Source organism: Pyrgilauda ruficollis, unplaced genomic scaffold, assembly GCF_017590135.1.
Source record: "Pyrgilauda ruficollis isolate IOZ18807 unplaced genomic scaffold, ASM1759013v1 scaffold4, whole genome shotgun sequence".
Classification (NCBI taxonomy): domain Eukaryota; kingdom Metazoa; phylum Chordata; class Aves; order Passeriformes; family Passeridae; genus Pyrgilauda; species Pyrgilauda ruficollis.
The window spans coordinates 22,931,414-22,957,097 of NW_024525489.1; the positions used below are offsets into that span (position 1 = coordinate 22,931,414).

Here is a 25,684-nt window from a genome sequence, read left to right on the forward strand (position 1 = left end):
CCTTCCATCTAAAGGCTGTATGATTGAATCTGACAACTTCATACTGAATTGAAGCATGTCACTTCAGAAAAGGTCAGATCCAAGATTTCAAGTGGTGCAGCTCTTCCTCTTTGCCTAAGAAGGTCAATGCAATATCTTGTTATCCACCTCAAAATCAAAAAATGCTCATTTCTTGCACTCTCCCCTGTGAGATGAGCAGACTCATACTGCCAGATACTTTCCACATCTGTAAGTTTATACAAACCCACTTTTAAAAGTGAAAGAAAACCCAATTTTTCATTAGGTAAACTGAAGTCTGTCAACTGTTGTTTTTTGAACCTCATGTAGCCATGTGGCTGGGACTTTCCACATCAGGGCAACACTTCCCTTGTCTGCTGAGATCAATACACAGATTACAAAAGAGGTGTGAAGGGAATCTGAAAGCTCCTTTTCCTGAGTCCCTGACTTCTGGGGACAAATCCTGGCAGCCTTTAGAACAGATGGGAGCTGCAGAAAGAACTGCTTTTGTCATGACTGTACTGGGTGGCATAATCAGAGGGTTTGCCATTTAATAAGAATTAACTCAGTGATTAATTAGCATATAAATCCCTTAAAAGTTTTATTTTATCAATAATTCATTCAGTTTTCATAAACTCTGATTCGCTGTCTCACTGAGGGATTGCAGACTCTTTTCTTCTCTCTCCCCAACTCTTCATTCATTTATTTCTTCCCTCCTTTTTTTCCTTTCCTTCTCCTGTCCCTCTCCTTGAATTTTATTTCTCATGGTTGGCTCTGTTGCTCTCCATAAACAGTCAGGAAGTATCACTGACTGTTAGTCAAAAAGATGACAATTGAGCTTGATTTCTGAAATTTGTTTGGAGGCACTTCATCTCACTCATGCACATTTAGGCAGAGACAGAGAGAGAACAACAGCACAGCAACTTGAGTAGAACACTAAAAATGGAGCAAGATGGTTAGAATATCGATTGGGATGGAACAAAGGGGGAAAGACAGAGAACTACAGGACCCATAAATAATCTTTGACAAAGTAGCTTTAATTTGCCAAGCAGAGGAAGACTTGCACAGCCAAATGGAGCTTTTTAATGGATGAATGGGATTGAAAGAAGAAATACTGGAAACAAAGAGGTCTGGGCCAAATAAGACTTGCAGAGCTACAGTTTGCAAAGGATCTGGAAAAAGATGGCAATGGTATCATCTGCTTTGGAAAACTCTTCAGCAATTCCACAGGGTGAGAATGAGCCTTCATTCTAAAGGGAAATAGAGCATTTGTTATAGGTGAGTTGGTAGCAAACAATACTTTGGGAAGATAGACTTAGTGAGATTACTGGAAAATGGTGGGAAATTATAGCTTGATTAGGGGGCCAGGGTTATGTCAAACATTTGAGGCAGATGAGCTTTCTGTAGGTTCCAATTCAAAGCCAAGGGGCCTTAACCAGAGTTTTGGGCTCTGGGAAGAATCCTTTTGCTCTAGGAGAGAAAGAACTTGATTATGTTGGTGTCCTTTTCCTCTAGAAGTCATAGGAGTAGACAGATAGGCTGCCCTCACTGTCTCCTGACCCTGCTGAACTTGCACAGATATGTCCAAAAGGGAAATAATCTGCTTATTCCAAGGGAAGGAATTTCGGAAAGGTATAAATTCTGGGCTGAGAATAAACTTGCCATGGCAATTTACATATGTGGGTGTGTGCAGGGAGCTTAGCAAACCCTCGGCAGGCTGTGACACAAGGAATGGTAGCAAGGATGTCAGCAGCGTCCAGTGGGAAATCTGGGCTTGGCTCACATCCTGCACCAGCCCCTCAGGAGCAACCCTTGCACACCCAAGGGCTGTGGGATGCCAGATTAAAAGAGACATCAAGATGCCAAAATAAAAACCCCTGATGGTGCAGCAGGGAGGTTTAAGCTTGCCTGCCAGCTTGAACTTCACAGACACTGCTCATTTCTATGCAGCTCTACACACCACAGGTAGGCAAATGCTATCCCTGCTTGGCCAGGTTGCATCCCCCACGGGCACAGAAAAAATTCATGGTTCTCTGCACTAGTCTGAGCATCTCCTGCTCCCCAGGGAAGTGCCTGCCCTATTTCAAGCTCTGGGACTTCTCAGCTGACAGCCCAAAGGTGCTGTCCTGCCTAGCCAAGCCCTGTCATCTGTACCAAGCAGAGCGTGGCATTTCACCCAGCCTGCTCAGTGCAGAGAGGGGCTGACCCTCCCCACGGAGCACACAGCCCGGGGCCCAGCCAGGTGAAACTGGAGTGCCTTTGCAGAGGATATCTGCCCTGACTCTGAGCAGGTGGCTCTTCCAGGGGCCACACTCAGCTGGTGCAGAGCCCCAGCTCCAAGGATTCACTCCCAGCACAGCTTTTCCCTGCCTCCTGCTCAGTTAACCAGAGCAGAGCATGAAGCCTGCTCAGGGTGGCTTTGGGAGCACAACACACTGTGAAGCAAGGGCGCCCAGGATGGAAAAATCCTGCCTATAGTTGAGAGGACCCATCCCTATTTTTTTCCCTGACTTTTGGCCTGCTGCAGGCAGGAAATTTCTTGTTTAAATTCTGACCTGACAAAATCACTTTGAGAGTTGTTTATCAACAGGGATTTTTTCTCAGGAGGAATTTATTTTGCAGTGACAGGAAGATGCCATTGCATGCCCAGCCAAGTTTATTTGGAAAGGCTCATTTGCTATGAATCAAAGCATCTTTTTCTCTTACCATAGGCAGAAAAGTCTGTTCCAGAAGCAAACTGAAGCTTTTTCTCTCTTTTGCACTACAGCTACTCTCCTGACATCCATGCCTAAGCTCATTAGCCAGGCATTATGAATTTCAGGGCAGAAAGAAAAGCCAAAAGTCTGAATTGCAGCACAGTGAAGTCCACATTTTTAGAGCTGACCAACAAATCAAAGATCAAAATTCAGCTCATAAATTCAGGAGAGATAGATGTGTGAATTTGCCTTCCTGTTCTGCAGAGCATCATTTTGTCACTCTTAGAGGAAGGATAAGATTTAGTAGATCTAGACATTTCTCTGTGTGTGTGCTGTTATCAACTGCTGTCCTCCAAGAGGACTGAGCAAGGACCAGTACAAAGCTCCAGACAGGCTTCACAAGAGTGACATGTCCTCTGAGCCTTTCTTTGAATAAGAAAAGTGAGTTTTAGAGAGAAACCTGCTCATCAACAGCATGCATGTGCACGTATAAACACATGTTTAAGACAGAGAGGGATGTGTACCTAATGTCAACACACAGGGCTGCCTCTGCTGACTAAAAGTTCCAGCATCACCTTCACAGTTTTGGGAACATGGCTGCTGCCTGAGATTATTGGGAGGTAATTGCTTGCTTGATAAAGAACACAGCTACAATTAATAGAAGTTGGATGTATTTTTGTGGAGGAAGAAATGGTCTGGGAGTTTCATGTGTCCCAGTAGGGGCAGGTGAGGATGTGTTGGAGCCTCTGGCACTGCGTGGCTCACTTTGGACAGTGCTGAGCCCAGGGTACTGACAGCAGCTTTGTACTGTTGAATTATTCAGGAGTCCTTCACAGATGGCTGCAAGCAAGGGAGATCTGGGAGAAAGTTTAGAAGAAAATGCTCAGTATTCAAGGAAAAAGTTGAGGATAAACCAGATTTTCAAGGACTTTGGGCCAGTAAAGGGTGAAAGATTCTCTTGATGGGTACATGGGCTGTACAGGGAAGGAAACTTTTCCTGGTTACTGAAAATCACTGCAAGTGAAACTTTGTGAAAATGAAAAACCTTATCCATAAATTAATCAAAGCAAATAAGGTGGACGAGACCAAGTTAAACATTGGTGAGATCAGAGTAAAGCCACATGTTGTAATACAGCATTTGTGTGGCACCTGGGTTAGTGTTATGGGGCTGTTCAGACATCTCTGAAGAGGTGACATTTATTTATCAGTATAGCAGAGCTTCCACACAGGTTGCAGATTAGACACATCTCTTCCTTCAGACACATAAATTTTCCTTTCAGATGTGTGAAAGAAGTAATAGCAATGTACCAAAGTCCCACTCAGCCTGCTGCTTGGACAAAGGCTTAGAACTGATGTCCCCAGGAACTTTCCAGAGGTGTTTCCCAAGAGAAAGCAAGCTTTTAAGGCCTCAAAACTCTCAGAGCTGCGAGGACAGTATTTGTGTACAAACAGTGAAGAGAAAACACAGTGCTGGGACTTCAAAAAAAGACATGTTTCCCAGAAGAAGTTCATCATCATCTTCCTCCTCAGGAGGTACCAAGGCAGGCAGCTGTGCAGAGCACGGAGTGGCTCACAGCTAACACAACCCCATCAATGCCACCAAAGCCCCTCAGGGACACAGTCCAGTGGGCCAGGGATGCCTCAGCAGGGTGTTCTTGTCCCCTTGGAAATCCAGAGGCCCGTCTAAGGACAGGTGGCAGGAATTTAATGGTAAGTCATGTGTCAGAGACAACCTGGGAGTGAAGCACACAGTGGTTGAGGGTTATCCCATCTGTTTATCAGGATGTCTGCTCTCTGCCAGAAGAGATCAGGAAATCTGTTTGGTTCTTTTTTCAGTATTGCTCTTCTCTTATCCTACCTGGGGTTTTTTCTTCTCCTTTTTTTCCCATCTCTGCTGCTCTCAGGTGTGGAAAAGCTTAAGAAAATCTGGCTTTAGGGCTATATCTGGTCATCAGGACAGTGAGCTGATGTTGGAGAAGGCAAAGCACTTGTTACATTTTCTCTGAGGCCTTCAGGAAAGCAGCAGCTCTGTGTTGCCAGTGGCAGAATTATAACCTGACAATGCAGATGCCAGCAAAGTCTGGCAGGGAGCTGAAAGCTCCAACAGCCTGAGCTGGTCTGGGATGTGCAGGGCATATTCATCCTTGAGAAAGAGCCACTGAAACATGTTCACACCAAATTTCAGTCTTGATGAACAATGGATTTGCAGGCAGCAAGCACAGCATCCAGAAGTTCTCAAGCAGCACTAATTGTAATAAGCTCTCTCTTCTTTAGTCATCTGGTGTTTTTCAGACAGAGCATTAAGGAAACTTACCCTGTGACAGTGTTCCTGCTGTGACTATAAATGTCCTCATTATCCAAATGACAAGAAGGGTAAGAAATTGTGATGCACCTCAGTATGCCACAGGATATGTTTATGCCTAATTTTATTTTATTTTATTTTAGTTCTCAAATTCAAGTAAGCCAACACCCTCCTGGATTATCTTGCATCTTGAATATACAGACTGAGAAGAAACATCTGAAGTGTCTACTTGGTTAACCCGTCAGCTCAAGAAGCAAGGCTGACTTTAAGAAACAGCTCAAGCCACTTCAACAGGGACTATATAGTTTTTAGAGATTTCTAGACCAAGGTCAAATCTTGGTATGCAATAAAACACAGCAAGCTGGCTTCAATTGCCTGAGAGATGTGAGGCTGCTGCAGCTCCACACCCTCAGCTCCAAACTGTAGCAAGGCTAAAAACATTTTTGCAGTAGCACATGCCCACAGACCACGTTTCTGTATCACAGAATCATAGAATCTTCAGAGCTGAAAGGGACCCCCAAGGATCTCAGAGTCCAGCTCTTCAGTGAATGGCCCCCTGGTCCCACAGCCCCTGTCCTTGCTCCTGGGGACACAGAGGTGCTGTCACAGCCAGAGCTGACCCAGGGACACACACACACGCACACCCCTTGCTCCCAGTCCGCGTGCCCAGCTCCCAGCCTGTTTTGGCTGGATCTGAGCTCAGTATCACCCGCACTCACTGCAGGCACAGCCGGAGCCATGGCCAGCTCAGCTGCTGCGCTCACACCCTCACACGTGCAGTGCCCACAGGAACACTCTCCTGCCTAGGGAAGGGTTAGAAAGCCATTGCCAGGGGTAGAGGCCAGGCTGTGCTGGCTGGGTGCAGAGCACACCCAGAGCAGTGCACTGAGCAGCAAACTGTTTCCACGACTGCCCCTTTTATTCCCTTTTATACCCCTCTACTCCCCCATTCCTGCTCCTCCCCAAATCCCCTAACTACCATCCTGCTCCTGCCTCTTCCTCCCTTTGGTTTGCCACTAAAGCATCCCACAAGCCCTGTGCAATTCCAAAACTCTTCTTCCTTTGCATCCCATAGTGTTGCTGCCCTCTTGGATTGAGAGGTGATCTGGAGAGCTGCTGGGTTCCATCTCTGGACACTGGGACTGATGGCCTTGGAGGTTTCCTGTCATCCTGCAATGCATCTGGGACCAGCCATCTGTTTGGAACAGTGCATCTCTGGTGCTCCCCAGGCTTTTCCCTTGTGCTGAAATGGGAAAAGGTGTCCACTGCCTCTCTGCCTCTCTCCCCACAGCCCCTCATCCATCTCCAGCTTGCACAGCAGCCCCCCCAGCAGCACTGCCAGCATTAGCCCATCTCTCCTGGCCAATGAATTTGGTGAAGCTGGTATCAAATTTGATGCTGAATTTGATGATATTTAGGATAATGCTTCCTAGTGGAAGATGGATATGTTAGTCCTGCTTGGAGCCAGGTGTGGGAAAAACCAGTCTCAAGCCGCTTTTTAGCACTGCCATCTCCCTAAATTGTGAGTGCCACTGGATCTGACTGCACTGCTCTCCTCTGCAGAGCCACCCAGGCAGCTCAGCTGCTTGTAAGGCAGCCATATCCTAGTCCATGCTGGTTTTACCCCGGGGACTGTGGGGTACTTGCCTGCAGGAAGGAGACCCAGCAGTGGGGTTTCTGTGGCAGCCAGGCTGGAATTTCTCTGGCTGCAGAATGATAAAGGTGCTTTTCAGGCACTGAGTGCTTCAGTGCCCTTTTGGGACACAGTACTGAAGAGCAACGGTGCAGACAGGGGCAGAGCAAAGCTGATTAGATGGCCTAAAAGCCAGAAATGTCAGGCTTTGTTTTCAAAATGTGGCTGTTCCATCCCTGCTATTCCTTAGTCTTAGTTTTGATGTTAAGATTTAATGTCCAAGGTTTTTTTTTTTCCTCAACAAAAGCTCTCCAGAAAATACTAATCTTGCTCTTTACCCTCTAACTAAATTTTGTTGGAGATAAAACATAGCTCCTCTGTGTTTGCTCCTCTGAGTTTGCTTCTCTGGCACAGAATTTTTTTGTGTTTGTTTTTAAAAAGAACTGAGCAAGGATTTTGTTGGATTAACTGGCTTTATCACAATAAAAGCCTTGAGTAGCTCTAATTGTATACTTGGCTTTGTTTACAACAATTATATCAGCTTCTCTTTTCTCTGTAATTTATTTTCAGTGTTGTTATCCAGCACACGTTTATGTGATTTTTTTCTTCCAAATGGGCTGAATGTTTCCCAAATGCCTGAAGTTGTTGTTGTGCTAATTCCTTGGCTCATTTTTCTGTGTCCTGTTCTGTTGTCCTTCTCACACCCCTCAGTAAAAAAGTGGAGAAGCAGAGCCCTACCTGTCTGCAGAGCTCTGAGTGGCAGGTTGGAAGCAGCACAAAGAATGCAGAGGATGGATTTCCCAAATTTTGTGCCAGCAACAGCCTATTCTTTTTTCTGTTGAAATGAAAACTTTCTTCAGACTCTAACAGAGGGCTTCCAGGAGTGGAAACCACTGGATGCAATTTTGTGCTTTTGTTGAAAGACCAGCATTGTGGCATTGCTTTAAGCCTAGAAATATGTCTGGAATTATGAAGACAGCACGGGTCTCTTTATTGTGGCATTTCCCTTATCTCGTACACTCATGTGGGTGGATTAACCTTAAATTTCTGGGTGCTATTTGAGTGTGTAGTGAAATGTATGATAGTGTCTATATATAGAGGGACATCTGTAGGTACAGATGCATAAATGTATTATTTTTTCTCTTTTTTTTGGAGTGGGGAGGAATGAGAATGAAGACATTTGACTTTCCTGTTCCAATCATAAAAACCCACAAGGCCATATTTTAGGCCTGGTGGTCTGGATAGTGTCAGTTTTACGAGCAGAATTCAATTGATGTGTTTATTTCTGTCCCAAAGATCAAGACCCTAAGAACACTGCAGGTCTGAGCTCTGAGTCAGCTCCTCACACAGGAGATGTCTCAGCAGTACAAATAGCTGATAAAGACTGAGACAGGAGTAGGGGGGAAAAAAATCTCCTTAGCAGAGAACAATTAATGGCCCTTCCAAGGGAAAAGAGAAGCTGTTTCATGAGTGTAAGACTCTTACCAATCTTCTCCAGTCTTTTATTTTTGAAACTGTACCCTCCCTGTTGAATTCTTGCACAGATCTCTAAGTTCTCTAAGACACTAAATGAAAATAGCACCTTGATACCTCCCCACAATTTCACAGAGTGTTTCTCACCAATTTCCAGTTCTGTACTAAATGCAAGAGGTCTCTGGAAGAAAGTATTTCTCCTTGTGTTTATTCCATGCCCTGTTATCCCCATTTCAGGGTTCCTATCCATCTAACAGAGCCTAAACACTCCAGAACCTGAATGAAGGAGCTCCTTTCCTGGATACAACTACCACTTTTAGTCTCAGACTAAAACAGGCCAGCTCCTGGCCTTGTGGAGCTGGAAATGGGAAGAATGGGATGTAAATCACTCCAGATGGTTGGGAACACACAAAACTGACAATCCTTAAGTAGTCAGACATCCTCTAAGCATATTGTTTAAACAGCTAATGTTTCTCTAGGGCACTGAGTCCTCTTCCAAAGCTGGTTTTCCCTAGGGCACAGATCTTCTCTTCCCCCTCCAGCAGAACATCTTTTTACCTGGTGAATTCCAGGATCCTCTTCCACAAAGCCCTGGGCAATGTGAGCTGCCACAAAATGGAGATAAGTGCTGGTGGAAAGATCAGGGGAAGCTCCCTGTGACTCCTGTCCTTTTGAGGTGGCAACCTTGTGTGTTTAAACACTCCCAGACCTCCCACCTGATTAGTTCATTTTCTCATGCAGACACGTAGATAGGATTTTGGGTGGTGCACAGGCACAGAGTATATCAGAGGGCAAGACAGACTCAAGGCTCCATTTGTAGAGCTGGATGAAAATCCAAGTCTGGAAGATGGATGAAGGACTGCACTGCCTTTCCCTCCTCAGCCTGGAAGTATCAGGCTCATTTCTGTCTATGAATCAAAGTATTCAGTACATGAAAAAGTCCCAGAATTGTAGCAGAGCAAGTAAATATTGCTGTGAAGGTTGCTTACTCTTAGAGATGGTCCCAGGAAATGTCAATTCCAGCCTGAACTCTTATAGTAGTAAAAAAAAAAAAAAAAAAAAAAAAAAGTACAAATAATCACTCATTTTCTGGAGAAAATGATAGGCAATAAAAATACTCCCAAAGCTCACGGCACACTGTAAAAACTGACAGATAAGAAAATGCATGCATTAATCTGTCAAGCAACTCCTGTTACAGCAGGGAGAAAACATCAGGCACAGGAGCAACTACCTCAGTACTTTGGGAGAAATAGCAAACACATGCAGTAGGAACTTCAATTATCCTGCAGCTTCCATGAAATCTGTTCAACTTGGTGAACCACGCTAAACACAGGAAAGGACTGAATGAATAAAGCTGGACAAAGTGATTACAGCTTAATTCAAGAAGTGCCTGAGCCTTAAAATATTTATGCAGGTTTACCTCTTTGCCTACAAAACTCTGTGAATGTTATCCAGTAGTATTTCCTGCTTTTAGCTTTTCTGGCAAGGCTGCAATCATAATAGAAGTTTTCATGTCAGAAAGAAACCGAAAAGTAGTGAAATATGCAAACAGGGGGAAAGAACAATAATTCACAAGTTCATTTTTAAGTTCATAAGTTCATTCTTACCTGGTTTTTTGGGTAACAATTTTAAGTATTTCCAGTTTATCTGATCTCAAAACTCATTTGGCAGCAGAGATACTGTAATCTCAGAGGGGGAAAAAAGCAACAAATGGTTGGTTTTAAAGGAAGAACTGCTCAAGTACTGTGTTCTGTCAGCCTGGCCACAGTTGCATTGTTACCTGGGGAGGGGGGCTAGGGGGTGTGTGACTTCTTTCTTCCCCAGCCACGTTGAGAGGGGATCAGAAGAGAAACTTTTGGAGCAGTCAGGGTTCCCCCGTGCAAACACTCAGAGCTCTGAGCTCGGATCTCAAGGGAGAACCCCCAGTGAGAGATTGCAGAACAGCAGAGCAATTGGAGAGTTGGTTCCTCTAATTAGCAAGCACACATTTCCCTGCAGGGCAGAGGGCCCAGGGGCTCTGCTGCTGTGCACAGACATGCTGGCTGTTCTCATCTGGGGACCCACTTGTCAGGTAAGCCCCAGTCTGGCTGATCTTGGTTTCAATCCTGTACCCCAAAACTCCTGCACTCAAAGGATTTACTTCCAGTGTGGGGCTGCAAAGGACTTGTTTGGCTGTTCAGGGCTGAACTCTCTGAGGAGAGAGAAAGGGAACTAAAGAGAAGATTGTGAAGGACACGAGCTCAGCCCTCAGCTGCAAAAGAAGCCACTTCATCCTCTGCAGAGCTTATGAGGCAAAGGGTTTCATCCTTCATTGCTGGAAACTCCCTTTACTCTGCCATCTGTGCATAACCTGCTTTGTCTGTAACCCTCCCTCCATGGCAAACTGGATGACGCTGCCATTTCACTGCATTGCCAGTTTCTGTTGTGTTATTTATCTCTCACAGATGATGCATTCGTGTGACCAAGGCAAACAGAGGAGCACAAACCTCCTCTTTCTGCGTGGTGCCTGTGCCTGGCTGCAGGTGGCCACACATTGTACTGAGCTGTGACAATGCCGAACAGCAAGAGCCGCTGTCTCTGCCGCACACACTCCAACAGAGAGGATCAAAAGAATGGCAACTAAAATGGAGTTTGTCCTTTTCCAGTCAAAACGACTGCTTGTAGGACTCTGTCTTACTTTTGTATTTCACCTTTCACTCGACCACAAAAGCCACTTGACTTCTGTGGGGCAGAAGTTGACGCCATGCAAGGCACTGCGGTGAGGAGCCCTTTTTTTATACAAGCTCTGGAAAAATCACTCACCTCTTCAGTCAACAGATGAGAACCAGGCATCCAACCCCCAGAAACCTGCAACATGCAATTCTATCCATGGCATCCTGAAAGCCGAGGAGAGTAGAGAAATGCTGGGGAGGAGCAAGCACCAAGACCACCAAGAGTGATCCAACCTGAGTGCTATGTGGATGGCTGCTCTGCTGTTATCAGTGACTCTTGCACAGCACGTGCTTCCTATGGTGCCAAAATGCTCTTGACAGCTCACCTTGTCAAGATGTGATGCTGTTTAACGTTGCCCTGACAGCTTCCTGGCTTTGCCTTCTCTCTATTTTCATTTTAGAGCATGTTCTCACTAATAACAGTGGCTGAGATATGTGTTCTCATTATGAATGAAAAACTGCTCTCCAAAAAACTAATCAAGCAATGCATTCTTGCCCGAAGCAGCATTTTAATGGAAGAAAAGCTTTATGTGCTTGTTGCTAAATACCATCTCTGTACAGTTGCATACTGCTTCCATTAATAGACTTCCCTAACACCCAGCCATGCTGATAAATGTCATTTTTTCAGTATAATGTGAACACAGGGACAATTTGGAGAGGTGTTGGTCTGTTTCATATGCCTAAAAACTACATTAAGAAACAAAAAAAAGGAAATCCCTTCTATTTCTTATCACTGTACCCTGGTCCTTCCACCACAGAACAGTAGATTTTCCAGACTCATCCTCAGATTCACAAACCTGCTTCCTAATTAACACTCAGAGAAATGTTAAGTGATATGGTGATGCTGTCTGCAGAGAAGCTCATCATCTAGGGGAACTGAGGCTTGTTTCCAGCTGTGAACAGAAATGCATCAATCTCTTCTTCCTAACACCAGCCAAAGCTACTTGCTGGCAGGGTAGTTTTATTTATAGCCATCTTGTTACTTGGAATGTACTGGAAGATAGTAAAAGTGTAAGAGTGAAATACTTGAGTCCCTCTAGTGAAGCCCTGATTTTGTTGTGCCCCTTCCAGTGAGGAATGGGAGAATTCATTCACCCTGCCACATGCACCAGGCTACGCTTCTTTCTAATTCTGGGCATAGTTCCCTCTCTCTTCCACGCAAGGAGAGAAGTGGTCCTTGGCCCTGGCACTGAGCAGGAGTGTGAGCTATGTCCCACAGCATGCCCTCCTCTCCCCCAGCCCTTGGCTCTCTCCCAGCTACCGACAGAGACCAGAGCCAACCCAGGAGGCACTGACAGGGCTAAATTTAGAGCAGCAACATGCAGCGAGATGCAGTGGTGCTCCTGGTGCCCGAGACCTTGGCTTGGCAGCTGCAAAGGGCACTGCTGCATCTGCCTGTTCCCAGACATGGAGCTGTAGCCCTCCCAGCCCCTGAGGAGGGCAACCTCTTTCCTCTGCAGCCAGCCCTGTGGCCCCTTGTTTCTGCACAGGACACTGTCATGGAGCTGCACCGAGGGGTCCCTGCCTCCTCCTCCCCTCTGTGCTCAGCAGAGACTCTTCAGTTCTGCAAAAAAAGAGAATCAGCAGCTCCCAAGAAGTGGATGTGATGCCTTGTGAAGGCTGACCTAGAACAGAGACTAGATGGAGTTAAAGAATAAAGTAGGGATTTATTAGAAGTCCCCAATGGATACGCCTTGGGCAGTATGAGAGCCCAGCCAGGGCTACACCCGAGACGAACCCAAAATGGTCACAAAATGCCCAACTGGTCATGAGGTCTCACACTTTTATAAGTTTTGGTCCATTAGCATATTGGAGCTAATTGTCCAATTACAGCTTTAGCCCATGAAGTCCCATCCTTGTTTTCTCTCTTCATTCACCGTTGTTTGTGCTCTTGGGCCTGAGATCTGGATCAGCTGTCCTTGGTCCCCAGCTAGAGAAGAAATTGTTTTGCCTACCTGCTCTGGGAAGAGAGCTTCTGTCCCCTAATATGAAGCCCAGACTCACACCAAAGCAGCACAGAATCTGAAAAATATAAAAACCAATACCTGAGGAATCAAATGCACTTTTTCTTCCGGCACCAGTGGCCCCAAATGAAATATTTCAGCTGTCAGTGCCATGTGGGATGGCAAATTGCAGTAATGCTTTCTAGGACATCCACCTTGCAGACTTGTTTGTGGCACACAGCTCCACTACAACTTAGCCAACTTGTAAATTAGAAATTATGGTTTTACTCTTACTGATGACACCTTCCCACCTTGTGATGGATGTGTCTTTCTTTGCACTAGAAAAACACAAGCTACAAATGAATAGGTCAAAAATAAATTCTTGATAAGGACTTGGAAAATTGTTTTAGCTTTTTAAATACAGTCTTGTATTTAAAAAATACAAGCATTTAATAAAGCAAATAGACCTTGACTAAGGAGAACAGCTCAGGAGGCTACATAAGCAAACTAACAAAGCTTGGGAACTGAATGAATGAGAGGGTGCCATGTGGTCATGGCACTTTCACATCTGATGGCCAAAACTGGCCAAATCAGACAAGTCTTCACATACTGAGCTCTGAGCTATTCTGTGTTTGCTGTTGTGGGATTTAAAAAAAATTCTAAAACTGGAAATACAGAATGGAGAAAGGAATTTCAGTGCATTTTCTCAATTTCTTAATTCTCAGTCTGGTGCTGCTTAGCCTTGGCAGATGGCATAAAGCAGAATGCATCACAAGGAGGAACTCGCTCACTGGGGATCAGTTGTGCAAAGGCACACCTGACTTTAAAAATATCCTAACCTGTTAAGTGCTTAAATCCATTTTAAACTTCACTCTGAGGCACAAAAGGAGGTGTTTGATTGTGTTGTAGTGAAACTCATCACCCCTCCCACAGCCTGTCTACAGCTAATCACTGCACACTCTGATTTTTCATGGCATGATAGAGGAAGCCTGCTGGAGGTTCTGTCTGAAGGGAAGTGTTTCAGCACTTGTGGAAACTATTTTCTCAGACAAGACCACTTGCTAAATTCAACTCACAAATATTTTCCAGCTGCCTGAAGTCCCTTTCCTTTTGACCAGTTTACCACTGATCAAAGTTTCTCTGCTCAGATATCCCAAAGTGCCCTCAGGCAGCAGAAAGAAGGAATGAGCTGAAGTTCAAACCTGTCTGCAAATTCTCTCTGGAGGGAGGGAAACTGGCAATCGGTGTTGGACCTGCCAGAAAGCTACCTGAAAAAAACAGAGCTAGAAAGACAAGTGGGGTTAGAGCTGGCTCTGGGGAACAGTTTGATCTTTTCCAAGAATTTTTGCCATATTGCCAGCAGGAGGAATGAGAAGCAAATACAGCAGGACATTTCAGTAAAGAGAGGGACAGTGATGGCAGCCTGAAAGTCTGTTGGTTCCTCTTTTACATTTCCTAAACAAAATATTACTGATTTCTATCCAAATATATTTTTTAATAGTACAGGTGAGTTTTTCTCTCCAAAACACTGGAAAGAAAGGACATTAAAACATAAACTATCATCTTGACTTCACATTGTAAAATAGATTTTTATTTCTATTTTCTATGCAAAACTGCAGCCAGACAGGAAGGTAGATCTCCTATGAGATTGTTCACAACAAAATTTACCCCAGTCCTCAAGCAGAACAAAATCAGCAAAGAATTCAGTGGAAATGGAGACGGATACAGGTGAATTCAGTCAGGTCTTTATTGCACCACTCCTCAGCCAGGCCAGGAATATGTTGGGAAGAAGAACTTCCAGCATAACTGACACTAATGTAATTTCTCTCTCTCTCTCTCCTAACCCTTCTGGGTGACAGCAGCCTGGGCACATTGTGGGCTGACACCTGTATGTCCATCCATAACTCTTCCCTGCGCCAAGGATTTCCAATGCTGCTCCTCTGTTTTGCAGCCCAGCTTTTCCAGGACTGGGAGACAGCCAGCAGGATCTGCAAGTCAGGGCAGAGAGGCAGAACTCCTGAGCCCCTGGGATGTGCAAACACAGCGTGCCCAGCAAGAACAGCACACACAGAGCATTTTGAGCCTGTCACCCAGGGCCAGCTCTAACACCACAGCTGTCTTCTTGGAGATAGGACCTAAAAGCTGTCACTTGATCAAAGCATGCTCTTGATTCCCTGGTGCACAAAAAAGCAGAGATCCCCAGTTCTTTCTGCATGTTCTGGTCGTGTTCTTTCGCATGTCTTTGTGGAAAAAACAAAATAATTCAATTAAAAAAATTCAAAAAGCAGGACTCACAGTGAGAAGCCCTCTTGAGACCTCACCACACAGTGTCAGCAGGCCTGGCACAACCTCTGGCTTCTTCCAGGAGTATCTGATTTTCTAATTTTTGAGAAAAACCCCTAATCCTGCATCCCTAGCTGAGACTTCTCATGAGATGAGACACCCCAGATTTTGGACTGTTTCTCCTCACATGTGAAATACAATCAGACAGGACAATGAGGAAGCAGCAGCCACTGTAAAATCTCTTTCCCTGGTGTTCACCATCCCTGAGGCTTCCCTTGATGACCACTTGATAGAAGATGAAGAATTACCAAGCAGACTACAAACTACAAACTCTGTCTGTAACATTCTTTTGTCAGCCATAGACATTTATCTCAAACATAAATAGGTGCTACAAATGCAAGGAAATGTCAGGGACAACATGATGAAATCATCTGGAAAAAAACCAGAGCTGCTGCTGCTGCTGAATTTGGTGTAAAATAAAAACCAAGACAAACACTTTTCAAGGGAGCTGAGGTATCTGCTGCAAATTAAATGTGAGACAAGGGGGAAAGAACCAGAAAGAAATTAGTACAGGCAATAACCAACTCCTTCCAAAGACCAAGAAACAAAACCCAACAAATTTCTGAGAAAGATTTACAGAAGAACTATTAAAAATCCAAATGTTTGAAGACCTAACTAAAATATACACAAATCAAGGCATCATATTGAAAATGTATTCATTTCATATTTCAGTGCAGCTAATTTCCTGTCTTTTAAAGGAAAGAGTCTGTCTGAGAAAATCACTGGTTCTGGGAGCAGAGACATGAAAGGAGTCTTTACATGCATTCCCTGATGTCTAATAAAGGACGAATCTGTTCTCCAGTCTCCAGGAGCAATATTAATAGGATTTCACCTTTCCACTTAGCCATCTATTTCTATCAGGTATGTAGGGCTATGTTATTTCTTCACCTGCTGCTCCAGAATCAAATTTCACTGAGGTGGGTCAAGTATCAAAGTTTTGGGCCTTTCTTACCTAGGAGAAAATCTGCCAGATTTCCCTAAAAAGCCTTTGGGAGGGCTGAAACTATCAGCCTTTCAAAATTATCATTAAGATGTCAAATGGTACTATAATAACTGTCCCCTTTTTTCAGTGACTTACTGCCAGTCTTTCAACCAAAACACTTTTTTGACTGTACAAATAACCAATGGCCACAGCACAAAGAAATCCCAATGCTTGGTCATTTGTATGTTTTTTTTAAAAATGAAATGGACAGTTGGCATGTGCTCCTAAACTTAGTGTATTAATAGTGCTGGATAAGACATCATGCAGTAGAAAGTGGGCTGCTGCCAAAAACAACCAAGCAGAAAGCCAAGACATCAATTAAACCATTGGTTACTCCTGGTAGGATTATTCTGATTTAAAGCAATCCTGTCAGAATGCATCCACTGTCATAACCAAGGCAAAGCAGATGAAGAAACACAGCTCAAAGTCAGACTCCCCTTTCAGTTTGCTGCTTCAAGCATCCTTGGAGCACTTGGAAAGAGCTTGAGACCAAAGAGAAAGCTGAAGTCCAAATAATCATGTGTAGAGTTTATCTATTGCAGGAAAAAATGACCTATTTTGCTGATTTCCTTCAAGTATGAAAGCAGGTTTGACTTTGCATTGTTATTGGTAAATGACCTTTAAAAATAAAATACAAGTGACTTTTCCAAGTCATTTGCAGTCTCTATAAAGTGGAAAGATTTGAGATGAATGGCTGCTAACAGGAGATTGGTTTGGGCACTAAGTAAACGTAAGTGGATGGAAAAAACCCCAGCAAAATGAAAAGAAAAATGGATTATCAGGCAGCCTGACAGGAATAAGGCAATGCCAAGAAAACAAATGAAACGTAATAATGAAATCAAATTTTGTCTGTGATATTTCAGTCTATACCAAAACAAGGTTTATTGTGCTTGGCAGTGGACTGCCAGAGAGGGGAAGTGTAGCAGTTTCTTTTTCCTCTGCTCTGGCCTTCATCAGAGCACGAGGAAGAAGATGTATTTCTTGGAAGTGTCTTATCTTCTAGCCAAAGACAAACACTGGAGGTCTTCAAGCTTGCTCCTGATTAAAGTTCATCCCAAGTGCTCTCCCATTCCCTTAGCAGCATCGTGACAGCCTTGCAGGAGGCTGGTCTTGGCCATGAGGGGTGGGGTGGTGGCTTAGTTGGCACGTGCACCCTGGTAGACCCCAAAATCTCCATCCACCAGCAGCAAAACCAGGAGAGTCACTCTCTGAGTACCACAGGGGTCAGTGCCAGCACAAGAAAGATCCTGCTTTTTCAAAAATCCAGGCACTGCCATCAGGCAGAAGCCAACCTGTTACCAGTTGGCTTCAGCTGGTTTGAGTCAATTTTTTGCCCGCAGACACAAAAGGGCCAGACCACTTTGACCACAGCAGCCTGCAAGGACTTCCCAGAGTGAAGTACCCAGGAAAGGCTGGCCTTACAAGGAGCTGTGCCATAGATTTTCCTGGATGAGAGACAGAGCCGCAGCAGAGACAGCTGAGAGCAGCCACAGGGCACGGGCTGGAGATAAGGGATGTATTTTAAGTGCTGCACTGAAAATACATGACCTTGCCATTGCCAGGAAGGAAAGGCCTGATCCCACCCCACTCAAAGTCAAGGGAGCAATCTCAGACCTTGCTGGATCATCAAAATGAAGAAAGCAAAAAGGTTCAGCTGTATCCTTTCCTCTGCCACTTCAAGTGCAGGGATGCTGTGACAAGACACCCACTCTCAGAGGATTTTAATCCTCCTATTTATTCTATCTATGATTGCTTATATAATTATGTATAATATATATAGTTGTCTAATCCTTAGAGGGCATGTCAAGTCTATCTAAAACAGGCAGAGCAGTCACTGTCTTTCAGGGATCACTTTTTTTTTTCCTTTAAAGAACAATCTATTGCCTTAGCAAAACAAATGTAGAAATCTGCATATGTCTAAATTTGTTCAAAAGGATTTTTTTTTTGTCCTTTCAAAATTCAGACTTGAAATATTTTCAGTGAGCACTGAGACATTTGTCTTGAGTAAGTCAAGCTGCCATATTTTAAAATTATTTGTTGTGTATTTATAAGGCAAACTGTTATAGATCTTTCAGTTAATACTATGTTCATCAGCACAGAAGGGAATCCCACAGATCTGTGAAAATTTTGTTCTAAAGCAAATCTGAGTGACAACACTGAAACATGCCTGCCTTTCCTCTCTTGAGATGAGATGGACACCCAGAACTGAGAGCTTCCCAGTTCTGCTAAAGGTCCCAAAACAAGAGATTTTTCACCCCTCTCAGTGCTCTGGATCATGCAAAGCTCATGTGCTTCTTGATTCTTACCAAGGCTGGGATTGTGGCAGTGGCTGGCACTGGTGGGCAATTCCAGCTGCTTACAGCACAAATGAGATTTAGCTTTGCCATTTGAAACAGCTCAGCTGGGACATCAGTTGTTCTCCAGTCAGGCTGAAGAGAGATAATGCACTCCTCATTACATACACAAGGAGGGCTCTCACACCACCCTTCCACATTTGCCAGAATTATGTGGTTTTGACCTAATGTGTTACAATTAGACACTAATAACACTTCAGGGACTGACACAGTTAGTTAGACTCATTTAACCTCTATTACAGCTGTACTCTTCCTTTTCATCCCAAAGGCACTCCTTAGACAACCAAGTGTACTTATTTGTGCAATTGGTTTAGAAAATAAAACTGAAAAAGTACATATTTCAAACATGATTCTGCTCAGAGAAAGGAGGATGCTTTGTTTGTCTTTGTAATAAAACAAGACAAATGATTTGTGCATGCTGGACCCCACAAGCAAAAGCTAAGAAGCTGAAGACACTTCAGGAACTTCAAAAAAGGCTTGAAATTACCAAAGTTCAGCAGATATTTGCAATGGTTTCGGGAAAGAGAGAGGGTTCTGACATTATTCAGGAAAATGGAATCTAACTAGAAAATTTTTTCCCATCTTTGCACAAACCTACCTGGTTGTCAGCTGATTTTGTGAAGACAGGCGTGAAAACTTGTGATTTGAAAAACTACATTGTTTGTTCTTGTCCAGGACTTTCAATACATCCCTAGCTATTAGATTACACTCTGCAGTGGAAAACAAAACAAAACATATGTTCTGAAGCCCATGGTAATGAGCACCAGAAATGGAACTGCTCATGGTTTAGCTTTGCTGGCTTCTTTCTTGCTACATCATGTACTCTAACTCAGGATTTAATGTTTTGCCTACCTCCAAGACATGGTATTTATCAACATATCCTACTGGCATGAAGCTCTCTGAAGATCTTGGACTTGACCACAAGCAAATTTCATGCATATTTTGCAGCAATTTGCAAAATAAATTTAAAATTAAATTCAAGAAAGACTCTGGGGTTTGGGTGTGAACCACATGAAGCATCTGAACATCCAGTGGATGAGTCAGGGTATGTGATGTGCCCCATGAACAGACTTCAGATGTGGCTATGAGTGGCTCACACAGAGGAAAAGTCTTTAGACAAAAAAAATCACATCAATTACAACACAGTGCAAGGCAAGGGATTTGCCATCCAACCCTTTAAAAGAAGCAGGCATATTTTATGTAATTAGTTTTAAATTTGACTGCAATTATGACACACTAAATCACAGCAGTACTGGTGTAAGTCTTCATCTAGATTTTGTTTAACTAAGAATACTCTATAATCCTCCAGAGAACCTGTATTTTGCTGATCTGTAAAGAAAAGGAACTTTTGTAACACCTGCTGCAGGCCCCTCACAAGTGCAACTTGCATTTTAGAGAAGCTGAGAGGAAGGTAAAAAAGTGACAACATTCTTGCAAAGTGTGCATTTAAGATATTTTCTGCAGCAGCAACACTAAGTGAAAACATTAAATTAGGTTCTGATTCATGATCAAAGGATTATGGAATTTAAACTATGTTACATCAAATCTCCTGTAGAGAGAGGAAGGGGATAAAGACACAAGTAATCACTTCTGATTGCACATGCTTCTCTTCCCTTTTGGCTTGATTCCTTACATCCATGATGTTTAAGAGATTACATTGTTCATGTATCTTTCAATCCTCCACTAATAAATATTAACTCACTAATCAGCCTCAGTGAGCAGCTGACACTTCCAGGATTTTATATCCCTACAGTTTTTGTGAAAACTGGCATCTGGCTCGAGGAATGCAGTCCAGAAACTGTTCCTGCTCTCTGCTACAACTGTGCTTGGCAGCAGCTGGCAACCTGTCAGCTGGCTGGCTGAGGAGCAGGGATGTCATTTGTCACGACCTACAGGCATCATCCGTGACAGAACAGAAACTGTCCGTAAAGGAAACAGGACAGGAACCGGATTTATGGAGGAAACGAGTTTTAATTAGTTCTGCTGCTTATTCAACACCTTGTTCTATAGGACATTGACATCCTTTTGGTGTGTCCTGTCTCCACAGGCAGCAGTAGTCAGAAAAAAAGGAGCAAGTGAAATGGTAAGAGACAGGGAGTGTAAATGTGAATTTGTGATGCCCAGCTCTACTGGCCAGGTCCTGAAAGGTGGGTGATGGCCCGTTGCTGAGGAAATAGGGAGAGAGCTAACACCTGTTTGTTTTCCAAAGCACTGGTTTTCCGTGAAATAATGAAAGTATATCATTTAAATGAGGACTGTACAGAGGACAGGTTTTATTTTCTTGGGTTTTTTTTTTTCTTTGAGTGATATGTTTAGGATGTGACTTTTTAATAGCTTATTTATTGTAATGAGAGCCCTGATGACCAGACATTTTCATGGGCAGGAATTCTGATGCTTGCCTGGAATGGAACAGATTGGAGGAGTCTCATAGCAGCATAATTGCCCTTACAGGGCAGGCATTTCACAGTTCATTTGTCCATAGTCTCAGTGGCAAAACTGGGAAAAAATACCACAGTAAGTAATCGACCCATAAATGTGCCAGCCATGGGTCAAAATGGGGGCTGGAGTAAATTCACAGGAGGGATTCAATAACATGTGAAATACTCAGCAGTGAATGTTTTTTTTTCTGTGCAAGCAGAGATCATATTAAAAATATTTTTGACTCAGTGAAGTGCTTTCTAACAAAAGCTTTGGTGTGAGTGATCAGAAAAACCAGCTGTGTTTAGTTAGGATCCACTCCCCCATTTGATTTAAAAGGATGCCATGTGTCTTATGTCCCTTCTCTCTTTAAAGCATCCTCAGCCAGAGATTTCCTCCCATGTGATCCCATGCTGTATCTCAGGAAGAAAAGGGACAAAGTTACTCCTCAGCCTGTGAATCAGATGTGCCTTGACCCTGGAGCATGGTTGAAGCTCTTGCATTCAGATCCTGAAATAGTTTCCCCATTAACAGGCTGGCTGAATCCAAACTGACTTGTGGGGTAGCAGGGAACCCTTTATCAGTATGTGTCACTGTATCATACACAGGACAGAAATTCTTCTAGTGAGGATCTCTTTATAAAAAGTTCAGGGGGCCATCAGAGTGAGCAAGCACCAATCACAACCTCACCACTTATTCCATGCAGCATCAAACAAAAAAAAAAAAGTTGCCTGTTTGGCTTTTCTTTTTCTCCTCTGTGGAAATCCAAAATGTGTAGGTCCAGTGTGGGAGGGATGCACTCATCTGTTTCTTTTCATGGATGAGCCAGAAGATATTATATCTTTAAGTAATTGAAAATAACCTCCCTTGCTTCACTTTCCTATTGTTTTGTGGCTTGTTTTTTCCCCTGTGTGTGCCAGAACATTCATTTTGCCCATGGTAAGTAACACCACTGTAGTCCCTCTTAGGAAGAAAGGTGTATCTACTGTCACACAGAGAAGTTTTTGACCTTTGCCCACGCAGGTCCAGCAAGCAAATAATGGTTTAATAAACCACAGTGCCCCACAACCCTCGCTGAGGAACAAACACTACTGCCCTGACAACCAGGTAGGGCTGATGCCCAGCAGATTACAAGGCCAACAGATGAAGGAGTGGAATTAAACTCCTGATGGGCTGAGGGAAGGCTCCAGTTAGAAGGATTATCCCATACAATCCTGGCTGTGCCATGCAGACTCAGACACTGCTGGAAGGCAGAGCAGTCTCTGGCAGGCACGGCGCAGCAAGGATGCCCAAAGCAGTGCAACCAAGCAACCCCTCGACAGCAGAGCCACCTGGGCACCTCACCAAGCCTTGGGTGCACAACTGCTTGGAACCCTTGAAATGGAAATGCAAATGCCAGCCATCTGTCAGCAGCTCCTTCCGTGAGGCAGGGCAGAGGGGCTCATTAAATCAGAAAGGCCTTAAAAAAATTAACTCGCCAACAGCCTGATACTGCACCAGGTCAACAGAGATGGTGAACTCAAAACACACAGGGAAGATTCATGAGTTGCACACAAACTAGGGAGGAGGCAGGGAGCCAGAAAGGAGGCAGAGGAGATGGATGCCAGGTGGGTGCCAGAGCCACGGTGTGAGCAGAGCTCTCGGTGGAGTGCAGAGGGCTCAGGTGTGCAGCCCAGCGATCCACAGGGAGCATGGGAAGGGACCTGGACAGCCTCTGGACAGCCTGAGCAGCTCAGTGATCCACAGGGAAGGGACCTGGACAGCCTCTGGAAAACCTGAACAGCCCAGTGATCCACAGGGAGGATGTGAAGGAACCTGGACAGCCTCTGGCTTTGGCAGAGGACAAAGAACCCGGAGAACTGCAGGAGGAACCTGCAGCCAGAGACAAGGAGATGCTGGTACACAAGGAGATCCTGGGGGATGATGCTGAACAGCCCAAATGTTTTCACACATCCCTGCTCCATGTAGCTGTGGGGCAGTAGCAGGCACAGCTCTTGCTCCAGGTATTGAAAAGGCAGCTCCTTACACCTTAGCAGACATGAAAGGTGCTCTGCTCTGGCCAGGGCACAGGGAAGAGACATCCAAAGTCCTTCATCCCAGCTCCTTCTGGGAGTAGCAACTTCCCCAAATTTCCCAACTTCCCCAGGCAAGCCATGTCCTTGTCTGCAGCATCCTGGCAGCTGCCAAAGATGGAGCATCCTTAGGCCTCTGGTCACCTCTTCCAGCAGAGCAGGGGAGAATGAGATTGCCCCAGGCTCTTTCTAAGGCTAAACCCCCAGTGTCCTGAAACTGGCTCTGCTGCACATTTTGGAGGAGATGGCAGGGGTTTTTTTGAGTTCTGATACACATGTGAAGTCAGGGATATGGATAGGCACATTTAGTTATGGATTTACAGCTCTGCACTTGAAAATCTTCCCAGGCCTGCTAAGCACTGTGGCTGAGCTGGCATCCACATGCAATATTCAAGTTTGAAAACTGTGAGGGGAAACTGGAACCGAGACCAAACCAAGTTATATTTGGGAGCATTTTGGTTAAGTGTAATAATGGTCTGGAGGGACAGCTGAGACACCAGCCTTCATAAGGGGCAGTGTGGAAACTCATCTCACCCTGTTTCAGCTTAATTCTTACTGTGACTTCCTTTTGGTTGCTGAAGTCTGAGTCCACTCACTGCCAAGGGGGTTTGGATTCACCTCTTGTATGACTGAGCACAGTTACAGGAAAGCCATCTATGTAAGGCTTATTCATAATATCCACATTAAAAATCCAAAGTATTACTATATTTATATGAATAAAATTTGCCAGTGTAAAAAAGTGCCAACAAATTCTTCTGGTCCAAGATGTCACTATATGGGAGAACTGGCAGGAGGAACAGAGGAAGCTTTTAGGAGGGCAAAAAACACAATGGCAAAGGTCAGTCCTACCACACTGAACAGTGCTGTATTCAGGTTTCCTCTCTGCTCTCACAGATTTTCCAAAGGTCAAAAACTACCTGATCATGACCAAAAACAAACAGAGGGAGATGGAAATACAGTGTCTGCAAATAATAATAAAGATAAGGCAACAGGACATAATGAATGTAATAAATCAAGGCAACAGGAAAAATGCTTTGAATTTTATATTAAAGAGCACTTCTCTTTGCATTGAAGGACAGGCTTTGAGCTGGCTTAAGCAGACAGTACCCTGACTGTGATTCACACCAGCCCTGGGGTTAGGAATCAGCTCAGTTAGGGTTGTTAGCACCTCACCGAAGGCTCAAACAAAGCTGCCTTAGGCAGAAAAGATGCCCATGGCACCCAGTCCCTCAGAGGAGTCCCTTGAACCAACTATTTACTCCCAAAAAGCCAAGCCTGGGAGCACCAACGTGGCTGTCAGGGGCAGCCTAATCTTGGCCCTCCCTTCTCACCTGGGGAGCAGGGAAAGTGAAACAAGCTGGGAGGTGACACTGTCCTTTTGTCATTTCCACGTGCCTGCACCCAGCCCAGTGAGAGCCCAAGTTTGTGCTTGAGATCTCCAAGCACACTGCAATGTAAATAATGAATTAACATAACAATGCAGACTGCAGACAGTGCTTTAGGCTCCAGGCAGCTAATATAGCAAATGGGAATTTTTCATAAGAACATAACAATCCCACCAGTCTATAATATCCTTTCCTCACTTTTTTTTTTTATGAAAAGGTACGAATATCTACACATCATTTTCAATCATCATCACTTTCTGAAGGATTTTTTATTACCTCTAGCCATGACTCATAAGAGTGGGAAACAAATTACTCCTGCTCCAAGTATAAACAGTGACGGTTCAAAATGCCTTCAGTTTCTGTCTCCTGAACTGTCTGCCTCTCAATCAATTGGAGAATATAAGAACATATTTACTCTGAAGAGTAACAGATGTTTTCATCTTAAGTTAAATTTAAACTCAGCATCAATCTCCCAGAGAGAAATGAGATAACACAGGATCCCTTCAGACTTTTAGATATGCTGAACAAAGCCCTGCATAAAACAGCTCAGAGCTGGGACTTGGTTATACCTTGCCAATCTAACTAAGTCAGTATCACTTGTTCAGGAAGACTCTGGTGGTCATCCTCTCACCACCCCAGACTTCCACTGCTGGGACTGAAGCTGATCTGGGATTTGCTCTGTATTTAAGGAAGATGCCCCTGAGACTGAGAATAGTCTGATTTCATATTCCTAAAGTACGACAGTTGGGAATTTTGCACCAAGAGCTATAAGAGCAAAACCATCTGAGCCCTGAAACTGCACAGGAGAAGTTTACTTTCTTGCTTCTTGTCTAGCAGTTTTCTACTTCACAGCATTTTTTGAAAGCACCCTATAGTATCCCAGGGCAACAGGAACATAAACTGCCAAAGCTGACCGGGACAAGACTTGCTGCTCTAGGATAAATTTTTCATTCCTGGCACAGCACAAACAGAAGCAGCACCAGGGTGAAGGGTGGAGAAGGTGTGGAAGCACAGGGCAAAGCTCCCCATACTGCATCCCCTGAGCCAGCTGAGGAAGCAGCAACTTTGGTGTTAAAAGTCAGACTGGAGAGCTATTCTCCAGGCTTTTCTCAGCACTTGGGCCCCATGGCTTCCTCACTTTTCCTCCAGTTCACCTCTGTTCAGCCTGCAGTGTCCTCAGACCTTCTCTCCTGAAGGTCCCTACAAGCTAACCCAGTGCTCCTCCAGGTGAGGAAAAGCCTGCTCCTCTTCCCGTGTGGACAAGCCTCCTACTTGGACAAGGCTTGGCCCAGCAAGTGTCCTGACTAACCCAAGAGGCTTTGTCCAAAGGAGCAGAGCTGAGAAGGTGTGTTGGGACACTTAGGCACTGAATTTA

At 44.3% G+C, this 25,684-nt stretch overlaps 1 long non-coding RNA gene across 1 annotated transcript; it reads right to left on the reverse strand.

Annotated features, from left to right (window-relative positions):
- Positions 1-1,013: 1,013 nt before the first annotated feature.
- On the reverse strand, positions 1,014-11,451 carry LOC121358726. Its single transcript, XR_005955937.1, has 3 exons — positions 10,904-11,451; positions 9,522-9,589; positions 1,014-1,247 (listed from the first exon to the last, which is right to left on the reverse strand). It is a non-coding gene; the product is annotated as an uncharacterized LOC121358726 (long non-coding RNA).
- Between the last annotated feature and the right edge of the window lie 14,233 nt (positions 11,452-25,684).